Source organism: Humulus lupulus, chromosome 7 (assembly GCF_963169125.1).
Source record: "Humulus lupulus chromosome 7, drHumLupu1.1, whole genome shotgun sequence".
Taxonomy (NCBI): domain Eukaryota; kingdom Viridiplantae; phylum Streptophyta; class Magnoliopsida; order Rosales; family Cannabaceae; genus Humulus; species Humulus lupulus.
Window position 1 is genome coordinate 46,106,843 of NC_084799.1, and position 6,941 is coordinate 46,113,783.

General features: G+C 30.8%; 1 long non-coding RNA gene across 1 annotated transcript; it reads left to right on the forward strand.

Moving 5' to 3' along the window:
* Positions 1-1,456: 1,456 nt before the first annotated feature.
* On the forward strand, positions 1,457-2,296 carry LOC133789571 (uncharacterized). The gene is made up of 2 exons (XR_009873617.1): positions 1,457-1,736; positions 1,986-2,296. It is a non-coding gene; the product is annotated as an uncharacterized LOC133789571 (long non-coding RNA).
* The last annotated feature ends 4,645 nt before the right edge of the window (positions 2,297-6,941 follow it).

Below are 6,941 nucleotides of genomic sequence, written 5' to 3' on the forward strand. Positions count from 1 at the left end.
GGACGAAATCTAACAGAAGTCCCATATTTTAGTAACGTGCATAGTTCGAGGAGAATTTTTAACATCGCCAATCATTCAGGGGACACGATCATACAATGATCATAGTTCGGAGGGCAAAAATGCTATTTATTCTATTTATAATAACAAAAAGTCATAGACATACATCTAGTGGATGCCTTAAGGATAGTAATCTGAGTGAATGTATTAATCTAGTTTTTCTGATTTTCTTCAAGATGTTTTTTTACATATCTTGAAAAATTGGGGAGTAGTAGATGTCTGTTTACTATCTCCAAGCGATTCACTAGGTCAAAATATAGTAAGTTGGAGTTCGGAATAAGAAAATTAAATAATAAAATATTAATTTAGTAATTATTAAGATAATTAACTAATAATCAATTAATTTAATAATTATATTATTAAATAATTAAATAATAATTATAATTATAATTTGAATTCAATAAAACTAAACTCGAATAAGTTGCACTTCATAAATATATAGGTAATTACATATTAACATTTAATATTGAGCTTTATACAATAATCTTAAAATGTGTGATATCATAATTTCAACAATTCATAAGACTTTGTAAGACATCATAAAATGTGTTGAGAATATATTTAATTTTTGTTGATTTTCTCTTTGGTGATAAAATTTTATGACAAAAAATATGTGTAGAAAAATGTATAATATACTATTAATGTTCTTGGAATTTTTGAACGTCATTTGCGAACTTTTAAATTTTTAGAATAACTTAGAATATAGTCGTTATGCTGCCGAAATTTTGGTAGAGTAGACTAAATAAATAATTAAATAATAAATAAAACTTTGAATAATTAGAATTAATAAAATAAATTAAAAAAATTAGATTGTAATATTTAATGAACTAATTTGAATATTTAATATAATAATTTTTTAAAAATATATGTTTTCAATGATTTAAATTTTATTTGATTATTAAAATAATTTTAGTATTTTTTTATAAATAAATGTCGCTCCTAATAATCAAATATCAGGGGCGACACGTCGATCAAAAGTTATGCCACATGTGAAAAAAATTGGAGTGACATCTCAACTTTTAGGGGCGACATAGACAACTATGATATTGGAATATTAAGAGCGATTCATTAGTTGTCCCTAATATACACCATTAAACGCATTTTATTAAGGGTGACACATCAGAGACGACTTTTATGGTTATTAAAATTGATTTTTGTTGTAATGCCTATATATTATCGTGTCCCCTTATTTTTTTGGATCATTAAAAAATTTTCAAAAATTATTCACAATATTATAAATTGGATTTCTGTCTAATGCGACTAACGACATACTGACGTAATTATTTGTTTCCTGATTTTTCTTAGCCACATCAATGACACATGTTCAAAAAGTCCTAAATATCCTTAATATAATAACATAACAAATTTAGGGTGCAAAATTCAAACAAAAATCCTCTTTTTCTCCGTCTCTCCTAATACTCCTATATATGTTTTCCCTCTCTTTGTTCCACCTCACTTGCTGGCATCCAAGGAGGACCACCGCGTGTGGCCACCTCTATGACACCAGCCCCGGGCGTAGCCATTCCACCTCACCCGGATTGTAGCGAATGTGGAGCCAAGGAGAATGACGTGGATCTCGCGTTGAGCTTTCTCGTCAATCCTACCAGGGAAAGCGTCATCAATGGAGCCAGTGCTAGAAATGGGAAGCCCCAGCTGAGAAAATAAACTGAAACATTTCGGTAAGTTGTATGGTATATAGAAGAAATTAATATCGTTTATTTATTGTTCAATATTTATTCATGGAGTTCTTGTTAAATTAGTTTTGGTTTATAAATAATTTCATTCAACTATTTATAAATAGCTGTGTTTAGCTGATATGAATTGCGAGGTTTGAGTCATATTATACCCAATAGCCTTTTATTCCCCGGATGGGTTATGTAAGCAAATTAGTTAGTTACTAATTTGTTCCTTAATTCTGTAAGTTGCAGCTTGGAGTATTGGGTATTTTAGTCACTTTCTTGAGTATCTCAATATATACCCTTAGTGCTGATCAACCTGGGTTACGCAATTTTTCATTGTTTCTGTATTGGTGTGAGATAACTAGAGAGAAGTAAGCTTGAGGGTTCTGGGTTTTGAGTTCAAGAACTGAAGATTGTACTCGTGAGGCTTATGTGTGATTCCAAGGAGTGTAATTCATATTTCAGATTAGTGAATTGGACTAAGGCATTGCTGCCTTGTCTTGGATGTAGGGTTAATGTCATTAATTGATTCCGAACCAAGTATATGGTGTTTACAGTCATTTGTTTCTTGTTTGTTTGCTTTGTGTTTGATCAATTGACATATAGTGTTATCTTCTTTCATTGCTCTGCCATAGCTGTGTTTTGCATGAACCCATTCTCAACAGAGATGGAGGCAATAAAAGAAGTCGAGCCCCCCAATTTTTTTTAATTCTTTCTATATTTATATATTAAATTAGTTATATATTAAAAAAAAAATTAGCTATCAAGCCCCCTAAATATTTTTATTTATATTTTGCTCCCGTAATATTTTTTCTAGCTCCGTCCCTGATTTTCAATATGAATGTTTTATGATTGAGCTGTTTTTTTCCTTTAGTAAAACAAATTTGTTTAATGTGGTAATTTTGCTAAAACTTTTGTGTTTGCTAGTTTATTCACTTTTATCTTTGCTAAAAATCTAAACTTTTTGGTTTTTTTTGTAGGAGCAATAGGCAAAATAGCCCCAAAGCAACTATTATTTAGATAAATATCTTAGTTTTAAAAAAAAAATCAACAAATGACTCAATACAAAAAATTAGTATAGGGAAATTTCACATTTATCCTTACCCTCTTTAGCCTTAGGTAAATCCTAATATTCACTTGGAGCTTGGTGCAAAATAATAACTTAGGTAATTAACAATATAAAATGGTAATTTCTTTACAATTTTAAAATCGATGATATTAGCTTTTTCATGCCATTATTTTGGATCATTTACTACAATTATAAACAATTATGTTTAGTTGATGTATACGTTTAGTATTCTTTTGGTGTGGTTTGTAAACATTTTAGTTTAATATATAGCTTGTTTGAAACTTCAAACCTTTATGTGTTATGTTATGTTATTTATTTTTAGTTAAAATCTAAACTTTCTGGTTCATAGCTCATTCATTAAAATATGGTTTTAAACTCTTTTATTTAATTTAATTTTATTTGAAGTGTTGTTGTTATTTGAAAACATTTTTCTTCAAAGTAGCTATTATGAAAGTTATATAGTATATGGTTTATAAATTCTTGATTTGATTAATTAAAGATTAATCAAATCTAAACCTTTTATTATCTTTTGTACGTTTGGTTATAATTATATACCTAATAGGTTACTTTAGTTATTGTTTATAACGAATTGTGCTTAAATAAATAACTTTTCAGAAGAACTATAACATTCCAGTATAGGGTTTTTAACATCTTTATTATTATGAATAATTTAGTTTATTACATCATTATCACTTCTTAAGTTTATATTTAGTTCATCTGTTTGATTATGCAGCCACATAATATATTGGTAAATTTGTGTAATAATATTTTACAATATCCTATTTTTTTACAAGTTTGAGAATTTTCTTCAAACCTGAAAATAAGTTTGGTCGAAAAATTGTTGTCTGCAATAAACCTTTTGGTTTACAAAAAACTGTTGGAGCTTAAACAAATCATGATCCTCAAATTTTTGGGAGGCATCTTTCTCTCCTGTTGGTAGCAATTTTAATATTGTGACTCATGAATTGGCTAAGCATGTCCTTTGACTAATCAATGAGTTTTTTTTGTTTGTTTGTTGGAAGAGGTCCTTCCTCCAATCTTTTAATAATCTTGAATATTAATTCAGTCTAGGGTGTGACTATTGACACAATCACTAAGGTTTTGCGCCGGCAAAACCCAGGTAGTTTTTGCCGTCGCAATTTTGCGCCGGCAAATGACCGCGACGTACCCCCGTCGCTAATTTCACTTTTGCCGACGCAAATGTAATGCACCGGTAATAGTATCTTTTGGCGACGAAAAACTACACCGGGAAAAATAAGGATGCGCCGGTAAAAAAATTTGTCACGTTGTTGTGGAAAACACTTTTAGCGGCGCAAAAATGCGCCGGTAAAATTTGACTCTTTTAGTGGCACATTTTTGCACCAGGAAATGTGTATATATATATAATGAGGATTGACACTTTTGCCGACATAATTTTGCGCTGGTAAAAGTATTTTTTAAATAATATTTTTGATTAAATTACTAATTTTATTTTCAATATATTAATATTAATTAATAATTTTTTATTTTAATATATTAATAATTATTTAATTTTTTAGTAATATTATTAAATTAGAAATAAAATTAAAATCAAAATTTTATAAATAAAAAAAAATTACAACTATTAATATTTATTGTCTCTACCAAACATGAAAATATAAAAGTAGTTTAGTAAAATAAATATCTCATAAATTAAACTTTAAATAAATAAATAAAAACTTCTACAAATGATCACTGCCCGCCTCATCATCCCCGCCCCCGTCAGCATCATCGTCCTCGTCCAGATCCTGGTCTGGTAAGTCAACTGTAAAACTAGGAGCCAATTCACCAACCTGCTTCAACAAAGCACTGAGCAGGAGATCTTGACGCCGTTGACGACTCTCAAGTTTGGTATTATGCTTTTTTAGGTTATGATTTTCTAGCATAATGTCCTTAGTTCGCTGCAAAAGGTTGTCCATTTCAGGTGGCAATTGCCCGGACATTTGAGAAGTTGACAAAGATGCTGCCCTCTTTGCGCCAATTGCCTTCAACCTAGGCAACCCCCCAAACCCTTTCTTATAACGCGAGCGGGGTCCAAGGACATCCGTGACAATATCCATAGCAGGCGGGAATTGGCCGTCGACATTATCGCCGACACAAGAAGCAGCAGATGATACAGGGGTCGTACTCTGCGATGCTCGACGCTCGGTCATCTTAGTCTGCACAATAAAAAGCATGTATCTCGAATTCCAATATAACATTATTTGAAAACCTAACTTATAAATTTTTAATATAACAACATATAAAATATAACTTTATTATCTATCTGCCAACATCCTATCATTAATGACTGCAGACCAGTGATTGAAAAAGAATGTAATTAATTTTGTTCCCGTATCAGGGAGCAAGTGGGCTAAAGTAAATTTGGTCACGAAAATCCATATCTAAATCAAAATCATGAAGATGTTGATATATACAGTAAGTGCAGTTAATTCCATTAATGGGGAATTTACGTCTCTAAACATATACATCAACTATATTTGCATGTTTTTGATTTAGATATGGATTTTCATGACCAAATTTACTTTAGCCCACAAGCTCCTTGATACAGGGACAATATTAGTTACATTTTTTTTTTTATCTTAGTCCACAATCATTAATCATAAAAATATTGGCACATAGATTATAAAGATTTCATTGTTAAAAATTTAATTAATAATTAATAAATAATTACTAATTGACAACAACCAATTAATAATTAATATTTATTAATTATTTACTAAACTTTTTTAAAGTTAAATGATCATAAATTAGTTAAGGTTATGCAACTTACACGTTTTGTCGCCGCTGCATCACTAATCCACTTATCCTTCTTCTTGTGGAGGTGCTCGAATGTGTCGATCATGCTCGGGAGCTCGCCAGTAGATGGGTCCATCTAAAAAAGCAAATTATTTAAACATTGTGACATTTATAATATTTTCGTAAATGTAAGGATATAGGTTATTATAATTTACGTGATCATAAACATGGGCAACGATGGATTTGGAACCGTGTCCTCCTGGTATGGTCATTTTTGCTCGAGCTTCTTTATTTTTCTTCGATATACGCTTCAAACAGAAAACAATACTCATTAATCTAGATTGTAATTTTATAATTAAAAATTAATGTAAAATCTACGGCATACCTGGTGAGAATCAGAAGCCCAAAAATTACATAGAATTGCCCAATCAGAAGAAGTAATCGACACAAAAGGTTTTGACTTCGCTCTCTCATTGTCCACCTCTCCTCCAACATCTACCCAGTGTTTCTTCATCGTGTGGCCCCAATCAGTCAGATGTTTTTGCATTTGTCTTACCATGGCATCGTTGATTACTGGATTGTCTTCTTGATAAATAAATTTTTCCTAAAATCACAATTAAATTTGGAATTTGTTAAAATATTATGAAGATAGACAAAATATTTAATAGTGAGTTATTAAAGGTTTAAAAAATGCTTACAGATAGCCTCTTTCGAATAACTTGGATATCAGCTGGTTTTACTTGATCCCAAGCTAGTGTAGTTGGGGGTACGGTGCTACGCAAATAACGAGCCATGGAATTGTTGAACCACTTGCCGTACTTTTGAATAGCTTTTCCAGTTTGTTCATCAAACTCTACTTTCAAATGACTAACTTTTTTGGTGGCCAGCTCCTTCTCGATATTGGCACCGTAATAAGCTCCCCTGCCTCTCTTGGAGCCACCACCTGTGTCATTACTTGGTTCAGCCATTCTACATTAAAATATTCATTAATTAACTAATTCAAATTATGTATGTCTGTTGTTTTTTGTTATAAAATTAACATTTATTCATTATGGTATTTCCAAACCTACCATATTCCGACCTAGTGGATCCCTTGGAGATAGTAAGAAGTCATGTACTTCTCCTCATTTTTTAAAAATGTTTCTCAAACATTTTAAAAAAATGAGGAGCAGTACATGAATACATTGACTATCCCCAAGGCATCCACTAGGTGCATCACTATTGTTTTTTGTTATTAAATTAACATTTTATTACTTATTGTCTTTCCCAATCTACCCTATTCCGACTTAGTGGATCCCTTGGAGATAGTAAGCAGACATGTGCTAATACCCATTTTTTCAAGATATTTCATCAAATATCTTGAAAAAATGAGTACTAGT